This window comes from Hyla sarda, unplaced genomic scaffold, assembly GCF_029499605.1.
Source record: "Hyla sarda isolate aHylSar1 unplaced genomic scaffold, aHylSar1.hap1 scaffold_1806, whole genome shotgun sequence".
NCBI lineage: Eukaryota > Metazoa > Chordata > Amphibia > Anura > Hylidae > Hyla > Hyla sarda.
In genome coordinates this window covers 27336-46876 of record NW_026608452.1, presented here as the reverse complement: position 1 = coordinate 46876, position 19541 = coordinate 27336, and the positions used below count along the sequence as shown (strand labels likewise).

Genomic DNA, 19541 nt, shown 5'->3' with positions numbered 1-19541 from the left:
GGTAGCAATGAAAGTAGGAATCTTTCTTTTTAACCCTGTAAGGGGGTGGTGCACTGTACCCGAAGATACTGCCATATCGGGTCAATGCATAGGGCGACGGAAGCAAGCTTCGAAATCGGCCCCCGTTCTCAAAAATCCATTTAATATATGGTCCCCAGATAGGGGACGTATCAGATATTAAACTGATAAGAACAGATACTACACTTGATCTTAGCCAAAAGGCCGAGAAGCGATAACCGTGAAAGGGGCGGGCCCAACAAGGTGCCCTTCATGGGCACTATCACTGCTTGCTGTCAGGGAGGCTGCCAGACAATTTTCCATGCACACTCTGGGCTGGGGGGCAGTCAACCACCAGTACACACAGCAGAACCTAAACCCATACCATTATTGCTAAGCAGCAAGACAGGGGCCCATTGCACTCCCACGGGGCCTTTTTAAATGCAATCCATAACCCGGATTTGCCAGGAACCCTTCTTACTCCTCCTACTTGCATGTGACACTGGGCTTAGGATCTGCATAGGAAACACACACACAAGCACACACCTACCTTTGTTGCCTGCAGATGCCTCCTTGGCTGTCCCCAAACGGTATCAAACCAACACCCACGGGAAGCTGTAAGCATAGAGGACATGCCTGCACCCCATTGGACTTACCTGTGTGGGTTAAACCCGGGTTATTTGACAACCTATGGCGGTGATGGTTCTGCTCAGGCAGAGCAGTGCTGATGCTCCTCATAAAGCTGTCGCTGCTGTGAAGGTTCTAGGTGACATCACAAATCCCTATGGTTACATACACAACAAAGCTGGGTTGTTGTTGTTTACACTCTGCAAGGCCTGTGGAAGTGAGTGACATCATAGCACTGTAGTTCTGAGGGTTCTAGATGGATGCAACAATCTCCTGTTGCTTCTATGAAGGCCATAATAGACGACATCACCAAACAGCTCCATAGTCACATACACAGCAAAGGAGAGATGTTGTTTACACCTAGTGATGTCAGTGGTATTGAGTGACATCACAGCACAGTGCTAAGGCTCCTGGGCCTGGACACAGCAGCGGCTGCAATATCTCAACGGAGAATACGTTTATATATATGTGTGTGTGTGCGCGTATATATATATATATATATATATATATATATATATATATTTCTCCGCCGAAATCACTTTTAAACCCATTTCCACCTTTTTTTCCCTTCTCTTCCTCTTACTTTTTTTTCACGTTTTTTTACGTTTTTCTCCTTTTCGCCTCTTTTCTGGGCGTATTCTTCTTCTTTTTCTTCTTTTTTTTCGTCTAATGCATACCCCATCAGTGCAGCAATGCTTATTCAATACCGCCAGCAGATGGAGACACTGGGGGATAATTTTCTAAGGATTTATACTGATTTTTCCTGTCTGAATTTGTCGCACAGAAAGTTGCAGGCCAAATATGTGTGACATTTCTGCAACTTTAGCTTCTAGAGCATTTTTACAACATTATACATAGGTGCTGAATACATAAAAAGCGACTGTTCAGCGACAGACAAGTCGCATCGGCTGAAAGTAGGCCAGAATGTCAGTCCATGTTGGAGCAGGTTTAGATACAGTCTAAAGTATAGATCTCAAAGTCTGTGCACAGAATTTAGCAAGGGCCTCGCACCTTCTGATGCATCAGGTAGGTGCACAATAGCATAGCCTAACCCTCTGTACTTTGGTCTATATTGATGCGGGACATAGACAGCCAGCTGATGACCAATCCATTAGTGCAATGGATGGCTGGAAGCATTTGTCTTTGCCTTTGCAATACCACAGAAGCAATGCATGGTCAATGTACAGCAATGACACACCTGTGTGAACAGCCAGGAGACCCCCCCCCCCCCCCATGTTATGTTACATAGTTACATAGTTAGTACGGTCGAAAAAAGACATATGTCCATCAAGTTCAACCAGGGAATTAAGGGGTAGGGGTGTGGCGCGATATTGGGGAAGGGATGAGATTTTATATTTCTTCATAAGCATTAATCTTATTTTGTCAATTAGGAACATTCAGCACCCACCCGCTATCAAGGCAGCTGCCTATCATGTCATGCCCTACCTGCACAGGTGTGCTGGCTACTCAAATGATCCAATTAAGGAGGCCATTTAGTCAGCAGCAGCAGAAGTCCTGTGCCTGGACGCTCCAACAGCGGCCAGACACAAGCAGAAGCAGCAGAAGCAGCAGCAGCACCACCTTTTGTTTTTTGGCTGCAGCAGCAGCAAGGCCCACAGGGCTGGCTAGCTGGCTAGCCAGCAAGCAGGTAGCAATGAAAGTAGGAATCTTTCTTTTTAACCCTGTAAGGGGGTGGTGCACTGTACCCGAAGATACTGCCATATCGGGTCAATGCATAGGGCGACGGAAGCAAGCTTCGAAATCGGCCCCCGTTCTCAAAAATCCATTTAATATATGGTCCCCAGATAGGGGACGTATCAGATATTAAACTGATAAGAACAGATACTACACTTGATCTTAGCCAAAAGGCCGAGAAGCGATAACCGTGAAAGGGGCGGGCCCAACAAGGTGCCCTTCATGGGCACTATCACTGCTTGCTGTCAGGGAGGCTGCCAGACAATTTTCCATGCACACTCTGGGCTGGGGGGCAGTCAACCACCAGTACACACAGCAGAACCTAAACCCATACCATTATTGCTAAGCAGCAAGACAGGGGCCCATTGCACTCCCACGGGGCCTTTTTAAATGCAATCCATAACCCGGATTTGCCAGGAACCCTTCTTACTCCTCCTACTTGCATGTGACACTGGGCTTAGGATCTGCATAGGAAACACACACACAAGCACACACCTACCTTTGTTGCCTGCAGATGCCTCCTTGGCTGTCCCCAAACGGTATCAAACCAACACCCACGGGAAGCTGTAAGCATAGAGGACATGCCTGCACCCCATTGGACTTACCTGTGTGGGTTAAACCCGGGTTATTTGACAACCTATGGCGGTGATGGTTCTGCTCAGGCAGAGCAGTGCTGATGCTCCTCATAAAGCTGTCGCTGCTGTGAAGGTTCTAGGTGACATCACAAATCCCTATGGTTACATACACAACAAAGCTGGGTTGTTGTTGTTTACACTCTGCAAGGCCTGTGGAAGTGAGTGACATCATAGCACTGTAGTTCTGAGGGTTCTAGATGGATGCAACAATCTCCTGTTGCTTCTATGAAGGCCATAATAGACGACATCACCAAACAGCTCCATAGTTACATACACAGCAAAGGAGAGATGTTGTTTACACCTAGTGATGTCAGTGGTATTGAGTGACATCACAGCACAGTGCTAAGGCTCCTGGGCCTGGACACAGCAGCGGCTGCAATATCTCAACGGAGAATACGTTTATATATATGTGTGTGTGTGCGCGTATATATATATATATATATATATATATATATATATATATATATATATATTTCTCCGCCGAAATCACTTTTAAACCCATTTCCACCTTTTTTTCCCTTCTCTTCCTCTTACTTTTTTTTCACGTTTTTTTACGTTTTTCTCCTTTTCGCCTCTTTTCTGGGCGTATTATTCTTCTTTTTCTTCTTTTTTTTTCGTCTAATGCATACCCCATCAGTGCAGCAATGCTTATTCAATACCGCCAGCAGATGGAGACACTGGGGGATAATTTTCTAAGGATTTATACTGATTTTTCCTGTCTGAATTTGTCGCACAGAAAGTTGCAGGCCAAATATGTGTGACATTTCTGCGACTTTAGCTTCTAGAGCATTTTTACAACATTATACATAGGTGCTGAATACATAAAAAGCGACTGTTCAGCGACAGACAAGTCGCATCGGCTGAAAGTAGGCCAGAATGTCAGTCCATGTTGGAGCAGGTTTAGATACAGTCTAAAGTATAGATCTCAAAGTCTGTGCACAGAATTTAGCAAGGGCCTCGCACCTTCTGATGCATCAGGTAGGTGCACAATAGCATAGCCTAACCCTCTGTACTTTGGTCTATATTGATGCGGGACATAGACAGCCAGCTGATGACCAATCCATTAGTGCAATGGATGGCTGGAAGCATTTGTCTTTGCCTTTGCAATACCACAGAAGCAATGCATGGTCAATGTACAGCAATGACACACCTGTGTGAACAGCCAGGAGACCCCCCCCCCCCCCCATGTTATGTTACATAGTTACATAGTTAGTACGGTCGAAAAAAGACATATGTCCATCAAGTTCAACCAGGGAATTAAGGGGTAGGGGTGTGGCGCGATATTGGGGAAGGGATGAGATTTTATATTTCTTCATAAGCATTAATCTTATTTTGTCAATTAGGAACATTCAGCACCCACCCGCTATCAAGGCAGCTGCCTATCATGTCATGCCCTACCTGCACAGGTGTGCTGGCTACTCAAATGATCCAATTAAGGAGGCCATTTAGTCAGCAGCAGCAGAAGTCCTGTGCCTGGACGCTCCAACAGCGGCCAGACACAAGCAGAAGCAGAAGCAGCAGAAGCAGCAGCAGCACCACCTTTTGTTTTTTGGCTGCAGCAGCAGCAAGGCCCACAGGGCTGGCTAGCTGGCTAGCCAGCAAGCAGGTAGCAATGAAAGTAGGAATCTTTCTTTTTAACCCTGTAAGGGGGTGGTGCACTGTACCCGAAGATACTGCCATATCGGGTCAATGCATAGGGCGACGGAAGCAAGCTTCGAAATCGGCCCCCGTTCTCAAAAATCCATTTAATATATGGTCCCCAGATAGGGGACGTATCAGATATTAAACTGATAAGAACAGATACTACACTTGATCTTAGCCAAAAGGCCGAGAAGCGATAACCGTGAAAGGGGCGGGCCCAACAAGGTGCCCTTCATGGGCACTATCACTGCTTGCTGTCAGGGAGGCTGCCAGACAATTTTCCATGCACACTCTGGGCTGGGGGGCAGTCAACCACCAGTACACACAGCAGAACCTAAACCCATACCATTATTGCTAAGCAGCAAGACAGGGGCCCATTGCACTCCCACGGGGCCTTTTTAAATGCAATCCATAACCCGGATTTGCCAGGAACCCTTCTTACTCCTCCTACTTGCATGTGACACTGGGCTTAGGATCTGCATAGGAAACACACACACAAGCACACACCTACCTTTGTTGCCTGCAGATGCCTCCTTGGCTGTCCCCAAACGGTATCAAACCAACACCCACGGGAAGCTGTAAGCATAGAGGACATGCCTGCACCCCATTGGACTTACCTGTGTGGGTTAAACCCGGGTTATTTGACAACCTATGGCGGTGATGGTTCTGCTCAGGCAGAGCAGTGCTGATGCTCCTCATAAAGCTGTCGCTGCTGTGAAGGTTCTAGGTGACATCACAAATCCCTATGGTTACATACACAACAAAGCTGGGTTGTTGTTGTTTACACTCTGCAAGGCCTGTGGAAGTGAGTGACATCATAGCACTGTAGTTCTGAGGGTTCTAGATGGATGCAACAATCTCCTGTTGCTTCTATGAAGGCCATAATAGACGACATCACCAAACAGCTCCATAGTCACATACACAGCAAAGGAGAGATGTTGTTTACACCTAGTGATGTCAGTGGTATTGAGTGACATCACAGCACAGTGCTAAGGCTCCTGGGCCTGGACACAGCAGCGGCTGCAATATCTCAACGGAGAATACGTTTATATATATGTGTGTGTGTGCGCGTATATATATATATATATATATATATATATATATATATATATATTTCTCCGCCGAAATCACTTTTAAACCCATTTCCACCTTTTTTTCCCTTCTCTTCCTCTTACTTTTTTTTCAAGTTTTTTTACGTTTTTCTCCTTTTCGCCTCTTTTCTGGGCGTATTATTCTTCTTTTTCTTCTTTTTTTTTCGTCTAATGCATACCCCATCAGTGCAGCAATGCTTATTCAATACCGCCAGCAGATGGAGACACTGGGGGATAATCTTCTAAGGATTTATACTGATTTTTCCTGTCTGAATTTGTCGCACAGAAAGTTGCAGGCCAAATATGTGTGACATTTCTGCGACTTTAGCTTCTAGAGCATTTTTACAACATTATACATAGGTGCTGAATACATAAAAAGCGACTGTTCAGCGACAGACAAGTCGCATCGGCTGAAAGTAGGCCAGAATGTCAGTCCATGTTGGAGCAGGTTTAGATACAGTCTAAAGTATAGATCTCAAAGTCTGTGCACAGAATTTAGCAAGGGCCTCGCACCTTCTGATGCATCAGGTAGGTGCACAATAGCATAGCCTAACCCTCTGTACTTTGGTCTATATTGATGCGGGACATAGACAGCCAGCTGATGACCAATCCATTAGTGCAATGGATGGCTGGAAGCATTTGTCTTTGCCTTTGCAATACCACAGAAGCAATGCATGGTCAATGTACAGCAATGACACACCTGTGTGAACAGCCAGGAGACCCCCCCCCCCCCCCCATGTTATGTTACATAGTTACATAGTTAGTACGGTCGAAAAAAGACATATGTCCATCAAGTTCAACCAGGGAATTAAGGGGTAGGGGTGTGGCGCGATATTGGGGAAGGGATGAGATTTTATATTTCTTCATAAGCATTAATCTTATTTTGTCAATTAGGAACATTCAGCACCCACCCGCTATCAAGGCAGCTGCCTATCATGTCATGCCCTACCTGCACAGGTGTGCTGGCTACTCAAATGATCCAATTAAGGAGGCCATTTAGTCAGCAGCAGCAGAAGTCCTGTGCCTGGACGCTCCAACAGCGGCCAGACACAAGCAGAAGCAGAAGCAGCAGAAGCAGCAGCAGCACCACCTTTTGTTTTTTGGCTGCAGCAGCAGCAAGGCCCACAGGGCTGGCTAGCTGGCTAGCCAGCAAGCAGGTAGCAATGAAAGTAGGAATCTTTCTTTTTAACCCTGTAAGGGGGTGGTGCACTGTACCCGAAGATACTGCCATATCGGGTCAATGCATAGGGCGACGGAAGCAAGCTTCGAAATCGGCCCCCGTTCTCAAAAATCCATTTAATATATGGTCCCCAGATAGGGGACGTATCAGATATTAAACTGATAAGAACAGATACTACACTTGATCTTAGCCAAAAGGCCGAGAAGCGATAACCGTGAAAGGGGCGGGCCCAACAAGGTGCCCTTCATGGGCACTATCACTGCTTGCTGTCAGGGAGGCTGCCAGACAATTTTCCATGCACACTCTGGGCTGGGGGGCAGTCAACCACCAGTACACACAGCAGAACCTAAACCCATACCATTATTGCTAAGCAGCAAGACAGGGGCCCATTGCACTCCCACGGGGCCTTTTTAAATGCAATCCATAACCCGGATTTGCCAGGAACCCTTCTTACTCCTCCTACTTGCATGTGACACTGGGCTTAGGATCTGCATAGGAAACACACACACAAGCACACACCTACCTTTGTTGCCTGCAGATGCCTCCTTGGCTGTCCCCAAACGGTATCAAACCAACACCCACGGGAAGCTGTAAGCATAGAGGACATGCCTGCACCCCATTGGACTTACCTGTGTGGGTTAAACCCGGGTTATTTGACAACCTATGGCGGTGATGGTTCTGCTCAGGCAGAGCAGTGCTGATGCTCCTCATAAAGCTGTCGCTGCTGTGAAGGTTCTAGGTGACATCACAAATCCCTATGGTTACATACACAACAAAGCTGGGTTGTTGTTGTTTACACTCTGCAAGGCCTGTGGAAGTGAGTGACATCATAGCACTGTAGTTCTGAGGGTTCTAGATGGATGCAACAATCTCCTGTTGCTTCTATGAAGGCCATAATAGACGACATCACCAAACAGCTCCATAGTCACATACACAGCAAAGGAGAGATGTTGTTTACACCTAGTGATGTCAGTGGTATTGAGTGACATCACAGCACAGTGCTAAGGCTCCTGGGCCTGGACACAGCAGCGGCTGCAATATCTCAACGGAGAATACGTTTATATATATGTGTGTGTGTGCGCGTATATATATATATATATATATATATATATATATATATATATATATATATATATTTCTCCGCCGAAATCACTTTTAAACCCATTTCCACCTTTTTTTCCCTTCTCTTCCTCTTACTTTTTTTTCACGTTTTTTTACGTTTTTCTCCTTTTCGCCTCTTTTCTGGGCGTATTATTCTTCTTTTTCTTCTTTTTTTTCGTCTAATGCATACCCCATCAGTGCAGCAATGCTTATTCAATACCGCCAGCAGATGGAGACACTGGGGGATAATTTTCTAAGGATTTATACTGATTTTTCCTGTCTGAATTTGTCGCACAGAAAGTTGCAGGCCAAATATGTGTGACATTTCTGCGACTTTAGCTTCTAGAGCATTTTTACAACATTATACATAGGTGCTGAATACATAAAAAGCGACTGTTCAGCGACAGACAAGTCGCATCGGCTGAAAGTAGGCCAGAATGTCAGTCCATGTTGGAGCAGGTTTAGATACAGTCTAAAGTATAGATCTCAAAGTCTGTGCACAGAATTTAGCAAGGGCCTCGCACCTTCTGATGCATCAGGTAGGTGCACAATAGCATAGCCTAACCCTCTGTACTTTGGTCTATATTGATGCGGGACATAGACAGCCAGCTGATGACCAATCCATTAGTGCAATGGATGGCTGGAAGCATTTGTCTTTGCCTTTGCAATACCACAGAAGCAATGCATGGTCAATGTACAGCAATGACACACCTGTGTGAACAGCCAGGAGACCCCCCCCCCCCCCATGTTATGTTACATAGTTACATAGTTAGTACGGTCGAAAAAAGACATATGTCCATCAAGTTCAACCAGGGAATTAAGGGGTAGGGGTGTGGCGCGATATTGGGGAAGGGATGAGATTTTATATTTCTTCATAAGCATTAATCTTATTTTGTCAATTAGGAACATTCAGCACCCACCCGCTATCAAGGCAGCTGCCTATCATGTCATGCCCTACCTGCACAGGTGTGCTGGCTACTCAAATGATCCAATTAAGGAGGCCATTTAGTCAGCAGCAGCAGAAGTCCTGTGCCTGGACGCTCCAACAGCGGCCAGACACAAGCAGAAGCAGAAGCAGCAGAAGCAGCAGCAGCACCACCTTTTGTTTTTTGGCTGCAGCAGCAGCAAGGCCCACAGGGCTGGCTAGCTGGCTAGCCAGCAAGCAGGTAGCAATGAAAGTAGGAATCTTTCTTTTTAACCCTGTAAGGGGGTGGTGCACTGTACCCGAAGATACTGCCATATCGGGTCAATGCATAGGGCGACGGAAGCAAGCTTCGAAATCGGCCCCCGTTCTCAAAAATCCATTTAATATATGGTCCCCAGATAGGGGACGTATCAGATATTAAACTGATAAGAACAGATACTACACTTGATCTTAGCCAAAAGGCCGAGAAGCGATAACCGTGAAAGGGGCGGGCCCAACAAGGTGCCCTTCATGGGCACTATCACTGCTTGCTGTCAGGGAGGCTGCCAGACAATTTTCCATGCACACTCTGGGCTGGGGGGCAGTCAACCACCAGTACACACAGCAGAACCTAAACCCATACCATTATTGCTAAGCAGCAAGACAGGGGCCCATTGCACTCCCACGGGGCCTTTTTAAATGCAATCCATAACCCGGATTTGCCAGGAACCCTTCTTACTCCTCCTACTTGCATGTGACACTGGGCTTAGGATCTGCATAGGAAACACACACACAAGCACACACCTACCTTTGTTGCCTGCAGATGCCTCCTTGGCTGTCCCCAAACGGTATCAAACCAACACCCACGGGAAGCTGTAAGCATAGAGGACATGCCTGCACCCCATTGGACTTACCTGTGTGGGTTAAACCCGGGTTATTTGACAACCTATGGCGGTGATGGTTCTGCTCAGGCAGAGCAGTGCTGATGCTCCTCATAAAGCTGTCGCTGCTGTGAAGGTTCTAGGTGACATCACAAATCCCTATGGTTACATACACAACAAAGCTGGGTTGTTGTTGTTTACACTCTGCAAGGCCTGTGGAAGTGAGTGACATCATAGCACTGTAGTTCTGAGGGTTCTAGATGGATGCAACAATCTCCTGTTGCTTCTATGAAGGCCATAATAGACGACATCACCAAACAGCTCCATAGTCACATACACAGCAAAGGAGAGATGTTGTTTACACCTAGTGATGTCAGTGGTATTGAGTGACATCACAGCACAGTGCTAAGGCTCCTGGGCCTGGACACAGCAGCGGCTGCAATATCTCAACGGAGAATACGTTTATATATATGTGTGTGTGTGCGCGTATATATATATATATATATATATATATATATATATATTTCTCCGCCGAAATCACTTTTAAACCCATTTCCACCTTTTTTTCCCTTCTCTTCCTCTTACTTTTTTTTCACGTTTTTTTACGTTTTTCTCCTTTTCGCCTCTTTTCTGGGCGTATTATTCTTCTTTTTCTTCTTTTTTTTCGTCTAATGCATACCCCATCAGTGCAGCAATGCTTATTCAATACCGCCAGCAGATGGAGACACTGGGGGATAATTTTCTAAGGATTTATACTGATTTTTCCTGTCTGAATTTGTCGCACAGAAAGTTGCAGGCCAAATATGTGTGACATTTCTGCGACTTTAGCTTCTAGAGCATTTTTACAACATTATACATAGGTGCTGAATACATAAAAAGCGACTGTTCAGCGACAGACAAGTCGCATCGGCTGAAAGTAGGCCAGAATGTCAGTCCATGTTGGAGCAGGTTTAGATACAGTCTAAAGTATAGATCTCAAAGTCTGTGCACAGAATTTAGCAAGGGCCTCGCACCTTCTGATGCATCAGGTAGGTGCACAATAGCATAGCCTAACCCTCTGTACTTTGGTCTATATTGATGCGGGACATAGTCAGCCAGCTGATGACCAATCCATTAGTGCAATGGATGGCTGGAAGCATTTGTCTTTGCCTTTGCAATACCACAGAAGCAATGCATGGTCAATGTACAGCAATGACACACCTGTGTGAACAGCCAGGAGACCCCCCCCATGTTATGTTACATAGTTACATAGTTAGTACGGTCGAAAAAAGACATATGTCCATCAAGTTCAACCAGGGAATTAAGGGGTAGGGGTGTGGCGCGATATTGGGGAAGGGATGAGATTTTATATTTCTTCATAAGCATTAATCTTATTTTGTCAATTAGGAACATTCAGCACCCACCCGCTATCAAGGCAGCTGCCTATCATGTCATGCCCTACCTGCACAGGTGTGCTGGCTACTCAAATGATCCAATTAAGGAGGCCATTTAGTCAGCAGCAGCAGAAGTCCTGTGCCTGGACGCTCCAACAGCGGCCAGACACAAGCAGAAGCAGAAGCAGCAGAAGCAGCAGCAGCACCACCTTTTGTTTTTTGGCTGCAGCAGCAGCAAGGCCCACAGGGCTGGCTAGCTGGCTAGCCAGCAAGCAGGTAGCAATGAAAGTAGGAATCTTTCTTTTTAACCCTGTAAGGGGGTGGTGCACTGTACCCGAAGATACTGCCATATCGGGTCAATGCATAGGGCGACGGAAGCAAGCTTCGAAATCGGCCCCCGTTCTCAAAAATCCATTTAATATATGGTCCCCAGATAGGGGACGTATCAGATATTAAACTGATAAGAACAGATTTTTGATTGAAAGAGCTTTATTTTCCGTTCAGTCATTACAAGTCGTACAATAAATTACAGTCACACAAAGCATGATAGTACAATACACAGCAAAGGTTCCCTAAGCTATACATCGCACACCATGCTACTCTAACATTCAGCTCAATCCTGCAATATAAAGGCACAAGAGATCAAACAAAAACCAAATAATACAATCTGTGATCGGGGTAGGGGTGTGGGCGACTATGTGGGGGTAGGGAGGGGGCGGATCACAGGGCTGTATCTTCAGGGAGACATGGGAGAAGGAGAGGGGTCTTCACTCCTCTTCTTCCTCATCAACGGCCGAGCTGTCCAAGATGGAATAGTCTCTAAGCAGGTTCTTGATGAACCTGCGGCAGTCCCGGACGGACATGTTTTCCCTGTTGATCACGAGGCGGTTCCTGGCAAGCCACACTGCGTCCTTAAAACAGTTCATAAGGCGCCAGGCCTCCTGGATGGCCTCCACGTCGTGGGTCCCAGGGAACAGGCCGTAAAGCACCGAATGGTACGATAGGCAGCTCCTGGGCACTGAGTCTCTGAGTTCCTGTTCTAGGGCGTCCAACAGACCCTGTGCAAAGGGGCACTGCCAAAACACGTGGAAAGATGTTTCCTCCACGTAGGGGCAACGGGGGCAGTACCGGGTCTTGCACAGGTTGCGGGCATGCATGAATGACCTGAGAGAGAGACCTCCCATGACGGCCATCCACGACAAGTCCTTGTGTCCATTGGTAAGCCGCTTTGAGGCCACATTGTTCCAAACTGTCTCTGCAGTGGCTGCGGGGAGTCCCGGAACCAGCTCGGTCGAGTCCTTAGCTCGGATGAGCTTGTGGATTGTCTTTGGCTTCCATAGGTCTGGTTTCAGTCCTTCCAGCTGGTGCTCCCTCACAAACCGGACAACATCCCCATAGAACCAGGGAGTGTTCCAGTTGTAAGGGATGGAGCTGTCCCACTTGTCCCAGCCCAGCTGTCTCCAGAGGGGCATGAGAAGCAAGCGAGACATGGACCTGCCCGCTGAGCCAGTCTTTTCTACAAGAGTCCGCTGCACCGTGACACATGCAAAGGAGGCCCTCAGCAGAGCGGGGATGTCGGGTATTCCCTTCCCACCCTTGCGGGGTTCCTTGTACATCACGGTCCTCTTGACTCTGTCCATTTTGCCCCAGACGAAGCCAAACACTGTCCGGGTGATGGCCTTGCAAACGGTGGTATGGGGAGGCCAGGCCTGTGCGGTATATTGGAGCACAGGCAAAACTTCACTCCGCAGGACAAGTGCCTTGCCTTCCATCGTGAGCTTTCTGAGCTTTTAAACTGATAAGAACAGATACTACACTTGATCTTAGCCAAAAGGCCGAGAAGCGATAACCGTGAAAGGGGCGGGCCCAACAAGGTGCCCTTCATGGGCACTATCACTGCTTGCTGTCAGGGAGGCTGCCAGACAATTTTCCATGCACACTCTGGGCTGGGGGGCAGTCAACCACCAGTACACACAGCAGAACCTAAACCCATACCATTATTGCTAAGCAGCAAGACAGGGGCCCATTGCACTCCCACGGGGCCTTTTTAAATGCAATCCATAACCCGGATTTGCCAGGAACCCTTCTTACTCCTCCTACTTGCATGTGACACTGGGCTTAGGATCTGCATAGGAAACACACACACAAGCACACACCTACCTTTGTTGCCTGCAGATGCCTCCTTGGCTGTCCCCAAACGGTATCAAACCAACACCCACGGGAAGCTGTAAGCATAGAGGACATGCCTGCACCCCATTGGACTTACCTGTGTGGGTTAAACCCGGGTTATTTGACAACCTATGGCGGTGATGGTTCTGCTCAGGCAGAGCAGTGCTGATGCTCCTCATAAAGCTGTCGCTGCTGTGAAGGTTCTAGGTGACATCACAAATCCCTATGGTTACATACACAACAAAGCTGGGTTGTTGTTGTTTACACTCTGCAAGGCCTGTGGAAGTGAGTGACATCATAGCACTGTAGTTCTGAGGGTTCTAGATGGATGCAACAATCTCCTGTTGCTTCTATGAAGGCCATAATAGACGACATCACCAAACAGCTCCATAGTCACATACACAGCAAAGGAGAGATGTTGTTTACACCTAGTGATGTCAGTGGTATTGAGTGACATCACAGCACAGTGCTAAGGCTCCTGGGCCTGGACACAGCAGCGGCTGCAATATCTCAACGGAGAATACGTTTATATATATGTGTGTGTGTGCGCGTATATATATATATATATATATATATATATATATATATATATATTTCTCCGCCGAAATCACTTTTAAACCCATTTCCACCTTTTTTTCCCTTCTCTTCCTCTTACTTTTTTTTCACGTTTTTTTACGTTTTTCTCCTTTTCGCCTCTTTTCTGGGCGTATTATTCTTCTTTTTCTTCATCTAATGCATACCCCATCAGTGCAGCAATGCTTATTCAATACCGCCAGCAGATGGAGACACTGGGGGATAATTTTCTAAGGATTTATACTGATTTTTCCTGTCTGAATTTGTCGCACAGAAAGTTGCAGGCCAAATATGTGTGACATTTCTGCGACTTTAGCTTCTAGAGCATTTTTACAACATTATACATAGGTGCTGAATACATAAAAAGCGACTGTTCAGCGACAGACAAGTCGCATCGGCTGAAAGTAGGCCAGAATGTCAGTCCATGTTGGAGCAGGTTTAGATACAGTCTAAAGTATAGATCTCAAAGTCTGTGCACAGAATTTAGCAAGGGCCTCGCACCTTCTGATGCATCAGGTAGGTGCACAATAGCATAGCCTAACCCTCTGTACTTTGGTCTATATTGATGCGGGACATAGACAGCCAGCTGATGACCAATCCATTAGTGCAATGGATGGCTGGAAGCATTTGTCTTTGCCTTTGCAATACCACAGAAGCAATGCATGGTCAATGTACAGCAATGACACACCTGTGTGAACAGCCAGGAGACCCCCCCCCCCCCCCATGTTATGTTACATAGTTACATAGTTAGTACGGTCGAAAAAAGACATATGTCCATCAAGTTCAACCAGGGAATTAAGGGGTAGGGGTGTGGCGCGATATTGGGGAAGGGATGAGATTTTATATTTCTTCATAAGCATTAATCTTATTTTGTCAATTAGGAACATTCAGCACCCACCCGCTATCAAGGCAGCTGCCTATCATGTCATGCCCTACCTGCACAGGTGTGCTGGCTACTCAAATGATCCAATTAAGGAGGCCATTTAGTCAGCAGCAGCAGAAGTCCTGTGCCTGGACGCTCCAACAGCGGCCAGACACAAGCAGAAGCAGAAGCAGCAGAAGCAGCAGCAGCACCACCTTTTGTTTTTTGGCTGCAGCAGCAGCAAGGCCCACAGGGCTGGCTAGCTGGCTAGCCAGCAAGCAGGTAGCAATGAAAGTAGGAATCTTTCTTTTTAACCCTGTAAGGGGGTGGTGCACTGTACCCGAAGATACTGCCATATCGGGTCAATGCATAGGGCGACGGAAGCAAGCTTCGAAATCGGCCCCCGTTCTCAAAAATCCATTTAATATATGGTCCCCAGATAGGGGACGTATCAGATATTAAACTGATAAGAACAGATACTACACTTGATCTTAGCCAAAAGGCCGAGAAGCGATAACCGTGAAAGGGGCGGGCCCAACAAGGTGCCCTTCATGGGCACTATCACTGCTTGCTGTCAGGGAGGCTGCCAGACAATTTTCCATGCACACTCTGGGCTGGGGGGCAGTCAACCACCAGTACACACAGCAGAACCTAAACCCATACCATTATTGCTAAGCAGCAAGACAGGGGCCCATTGCACTCCCACGGGGCCTTTTTAAATGCAATCCATAACCCGGATTTGCCAGGAACCCTTCTTACTCCTCCTACTTGCATGTGACACTGGGCTTAGGATCTGCATAGGAAACACACACACAAGCACACACCTACCTTTGTTGCCTGCAGATGCCTCCTTGGCTGTCCCCAAACGGTATCAAACCAACACCCACGGGAAGCTGTAAGCATAGAGGACATGCCTGCACCCCATTGGACTTACCTGTGTGGGTTAAACCCGGGTTATTTGACAACCTATGGCGGTGATGGTTCTGCTCAGGCAGAGCAGTGCTGATGCTCCTCATAAAGCTGTCGCTGCTGTGAAGGTTCTAGGTGACATCACAAATCCCTATGGTTACATACACAACAAAGCTGGGTTGTTGTTGTTTACACTCTGCAAGGCCTGTGGAAGTGAGTGACATCATAGCACTGTAGTTCTGAGGGTTCTAGATGGATGCAACAATCTCCTGTTGCTTCTATGAAGGCCATAATAGACGACATCACCAAACAGCTCCATAGTCACATACACAGCAAAGGAGAGATGTTGTTTACACCTAGTGATGTCAGTGGTATTGAGTGACATCACAGCACAGTGCTAAGGCTCCTGGGCCTGGACACAGCAGCGGCTGCAATATCTCAACGGAGAATACGTTTATATATATGTGTGTGTGTGCGCGTATATATATATATATATATATATATATATATATATATATTTCTCCGCCGAAATCACTTTTAAACCCATTTCCACCTTTTTTTCCCTTCTCTTCCTCTTACTTTTTTTTCACGTTTTTTTACGTTTTTCTCCTTTTCGCCTCTTTTCTGGGCGTATTATTCTTCTTTTTCTTCTTTTTTTTCGTCTAATGCATACCCCATCAGTGCAGCAATGCTTATTCAATACCGCCAGCAGATGGAGACACTGGGGGATAATTTTCTAAGGATTTATACTGATTTTTCCTGTCTGAATTTGTCGCACAGAAAGTTGCAGGCCAAATATGTGTGACATTTCTGCGACTTTAGCTTCTAGAGCATTTTTACAACATTATACATAGGTGCTGAATACATAAAAAGCGACTGTTCAGCGACAGACAAGTCGCATCGGCTGAAAGTAGGCCAGAATGTCAGTCCATGTTGGAGCAGGTTTAGATACAGTCTAAAGTATAGATCTCAAAGTCTGTGCACAGAATTTAGCAAGGGCCTCGCACCTTCTGATGCATCAGGTAGGTGCACAATAGCATAGCCTAACCCTCTGTACTTTGGTCTATATTGATGCGGGACATAGTCAGCCAGCTGATGACCAATCCATTAGTGCAATGGATGGCTGGAAGCATTTGTCTTTGCCTTTGCAATACCACAGAAGCAATGCATGGTCAATGTACAGCAATGACACACCTGTGTGAACAGCCAGGAGACACCCCCCCCCCCCCATGTTATGTTACATAGTTACATAGTTAGTACGGTCGAAAAAAGACATATGTCCATCAAGTTCAACCAGGGAATTAAGGGGTAGGGGTGTGGCGCGATATTGGGGAAGGGATGAGATTTTATATTTCTTCATAAGCATTAATCTTATTTTGTCAATTAGGAACATTCAGCACCCACCCGCTATCAAGGCAGCTGCCTATCATGTCATGCCCTACCTGCACAGGTGTGCTGGCTACTCAAATGATCCAATTAAGGAGGCCATTTAGTCAGCAGCAGCAGAAGTCCTGTGCCTGGACGCTCCAACAGCGGCCAGACACAAGCAGAAGCAGAAGCAGCAGAAGCAGCAGCAGCACCACCTTTTGTTTTTTGGCTGCAGCAGCAGCAAGGCCCACAGGGCTGGCTAGCTGGCTAGCCAGCAAGCAGGTAGCAATGAAAGTAGGAATCTTTCTTTTTAACCCTGTAAGGGGGTGGTGCACTGTACCCGAAGATACTGCCATATCGGGTCAATGCATAGGGCGACGGAAGCAAGCTTCGAAATCGGCCCCCGTTCTCAAAAATCCATTTAATATATGGTCCCCAGATAGGGGACGTATCAGATATTAAACTGATAAGAACAGATACTACACTTCATCTTAGCCAAAAGGCCGAGAAGCGATAACCGTGAAAGGGGCGGGCCCAACAAGGTGCCCTTCATGGGCACTATCACTGCTTGCTGTCAGGGAGGCTGCCAGACAATTTTCCATGCACACTCTGGGCTGGGGGGCAGTCAACCACCAGTACACACAGCAGAACCTAAACCCATACCATTATTGCTAAGCAGCAAGACAGGGGCCCATTGCACTCCCACGGGGCCTTTTTAAATGCAATCCATAACCCGGATTTGCCAGGAACCCTTCTTACTCCTCCTACTTGCATGTGACACTGGGCTTAGGATCTGCATAGGAAACACACACACAAGCACACACCTACCTTTGTTGCCTGCAGATGCCTCCTTGGCTGTCCCCAAACGGTATCAAACCAACACCCACGGGAAGCTGTAAGCATAGAGGACATGCCTGCACCCCATTGGACTTACCTGTGTGGGTTAAACCCGGGTTATTTGACAACCTATGGCGGTGATGGTTCTGCTCAGGCAGAGCAGTGCTGATGCTCCTCATAAAGCTGTCGCTGCTGTGAAGGTTCTAGGTGACATCACAAATCCCTATGGTTACATACACAACAAAGCTGGGTTGTTGTTGTTTACACTCTGCAAGGCCTGTGGAAGTGAGTGACATCATAGCACTGTAGTTCTGAGGGTTCTAGATGGATGCAACAATCTCCTGTTGCTTCTATGAAGGCCATAATAGACGACATCACCAAACAGCTCCATAGTCACATACACAGCAAAGGAGAGATGTTGTTTACACCTAGTGATGTCAGTGGTATTGAGTGACATCACAGCACAGTGCTAAGGCTCCTGGGCCTGGACACAGCAGCGGCTGCAATATCTCAACGGAGAATACGTTTATATATATGTGTGTGTGTGCGCGTATATATATATATATATATATATATATATATATATATATTTCTCCGCCGAAATCACTTTTAAACCCATTTCCACCTTTTTTTCCCTTCTCTTCCTCTTACTTTTTTTTCACGTTTTTTTACGTTTTTCTCCTTTTCGCCTCTTTTCTGGGCGTATTATTCTTCTTTTTCTTCTTTTTTTTCGTCTAATGCATACCCCATCAGTGCAGCAATGCTTATTCAATACCGCCAGCAGATGGAGACACTGGGGGATAATTTTCTAAGGATTTATACTGATTTTTCCTGTCTGAATTTGTCGCACAGAAAGTTGCAGGCCAAATATGTGTGACATTTCTGCGACTTTAGCTTCTAGAGCATTTTTACAACATTATACATAGGTGCTGAATACATAAAAAGCGACTGTTCAGTGACAGACAAGTCGCATCGGCTGAAAGTAGGCCAGAATGTCAGTCCATGTTGGAGCAGGTTTAGATACAGTCTAAAGTATAGATCTCAAAGTCTGTGCACAGAATTTAGCAAGGGCCTCGCACCTTCTGATGCATCAGGTAGGTGCACAATAGCATAGCCTAACCCTCTGTACTTTGGTCTATATTGATGCGGGACATAGACAGCCAGCTGATGACCAATCCATTAGTGCAATGGATGGCTGGAAGCATTTGTCTTTGCCTTTGCAATACCACAGAAGCAATGCATGGTCAATGTACAGCAATGACACACCTGTGTGAACAGCCAGGAGACCCCCCCCCCCCCCCCATGTTATGTTACATAGTTACATAGTTAGTACGGTCGAAAAAAGACATATGTCCATCAAGTTCAACCAGGGAATTAAGGGGTAGGGGTGTGGCGCGATATTGGGGAAGGGATGAGATTTTATATTTCTTCATAAGCATTAATCTTATTTTGTCAATTAGGAACATTCAGCACCCACCCGCTATCAAGGCAGCTGCCTATCATGTCATGCCCTACCTGCACAGGTGTGCTGGCTACTCAAATGATCCAATTAAGGAGGCCATTTAGTCAGCAGCAGCAGAAGTCCTGTGCCTGGACGCTCCAACAGCGGCCAGACACAAGCAGAAGCAGAAGCAGCAGAAGCAGCAGCAGCACCACCTTTTGTTTTTTGGCTGCAGCAGCAGCAAGGCCCACAGGGCT

The 19541-nt window shown here is 46.6% G+C and overlaps 7 non-coding genes and 2 pseudogenes across 7 annotated transcripts; all 9 read right to left on the bottom strand.

The window, feature by feature from the left end:
- Positions 1-43: 43 nt before the first annotated feature.
- LOC130314123 (U2 spliceosomal RNA) lies at positions 44-234 on the bottom strand. Its single transcript, XR_008861868.1, has one exon. It is a non-coding gene; the product is annotated as a U2 spliceosomal RNA (small nuclear RNA).
- Positions 235-2314: 2080 nt separating this feature from the next.
- On the bottom strand, positions 2315-2505 carry LOC130314122 (U2 spliceosomal RNA). The gene has a single exon (XR_008861867.1). It is a non-coding gene; the product is annotated as a U2 spliceosomal RNA (small nuclear RNA).
- Positions 2506-4602: 2097 nt separating this feature from the next.
- Positions 4603-4793, bottom strand: LOC130314121 (U2 spliceosomal RNA). The gene has a single exon (XR_008861866.1). It is a non-coding gene; the product is annotated as a U2 spliceosomal RNA (small nuclear RNA).
- A 2092-nt stretch (positions 4794-6885) lies between these two features.
- LOC130314120 (U2 spliceosomal RNA) lies at positions 6886-7076 on the bottom strand. Its single transcript, XR_008861865.1, has one exon. It is a non-coding gene; the product is annotated as a U2 spliceosomal RNA (small nuclear RNA).
- Positions 7077-9175: 2099 nt separating this feature from the next.
- Positions 9176-9366, bottom strand: LOC130314119 (U2 spliceosomal RNA). The gene has a single exon (XR_008861864.1). It is a non-coding gene; the product is annotated as a U2 spliceosomal RNA (small nuclear RNA).
- A 2077-nt stretch (positions 9367-11443) lies between these two features.
- Positions 11444-11616, bottom strand: LOC130314136 (U2 spliceosomal RNA; annotated as a pseudogene).
- Positions 11617-12794: 1178 nt separating this feature from the next.
- On the bottom strand, positions 12795-12972 carry LOC130314141 (U2 spliceosomal RNA; annotated as a pseudogene).
- A 2081-nt stretch (positions 12973-15053) lies between these two features.
- LOC130314118 (U2 spliceosomal RNA) lies at positions 15054-15244 on the bottom strand. The gene has a single exon (XR_008861863.1). It is a non-coding gene; the product is annotated as a U2 spliceosomal RNA (small nuclear RNA).
- Positions 15245-17330: 2086 nt separating this feature from the next.
- Positions 17331-17521, bottom strand: LOC130314134 (U2 spliceosomal RNA). The gene has a single exon (XR_008861878.1). It is a non-coding gene; the product is annotated as a U2 spliceosomal RNA (small nuclear RNA).
- Positions 17522-19541: the final 2020 nt, after the last annotated feature.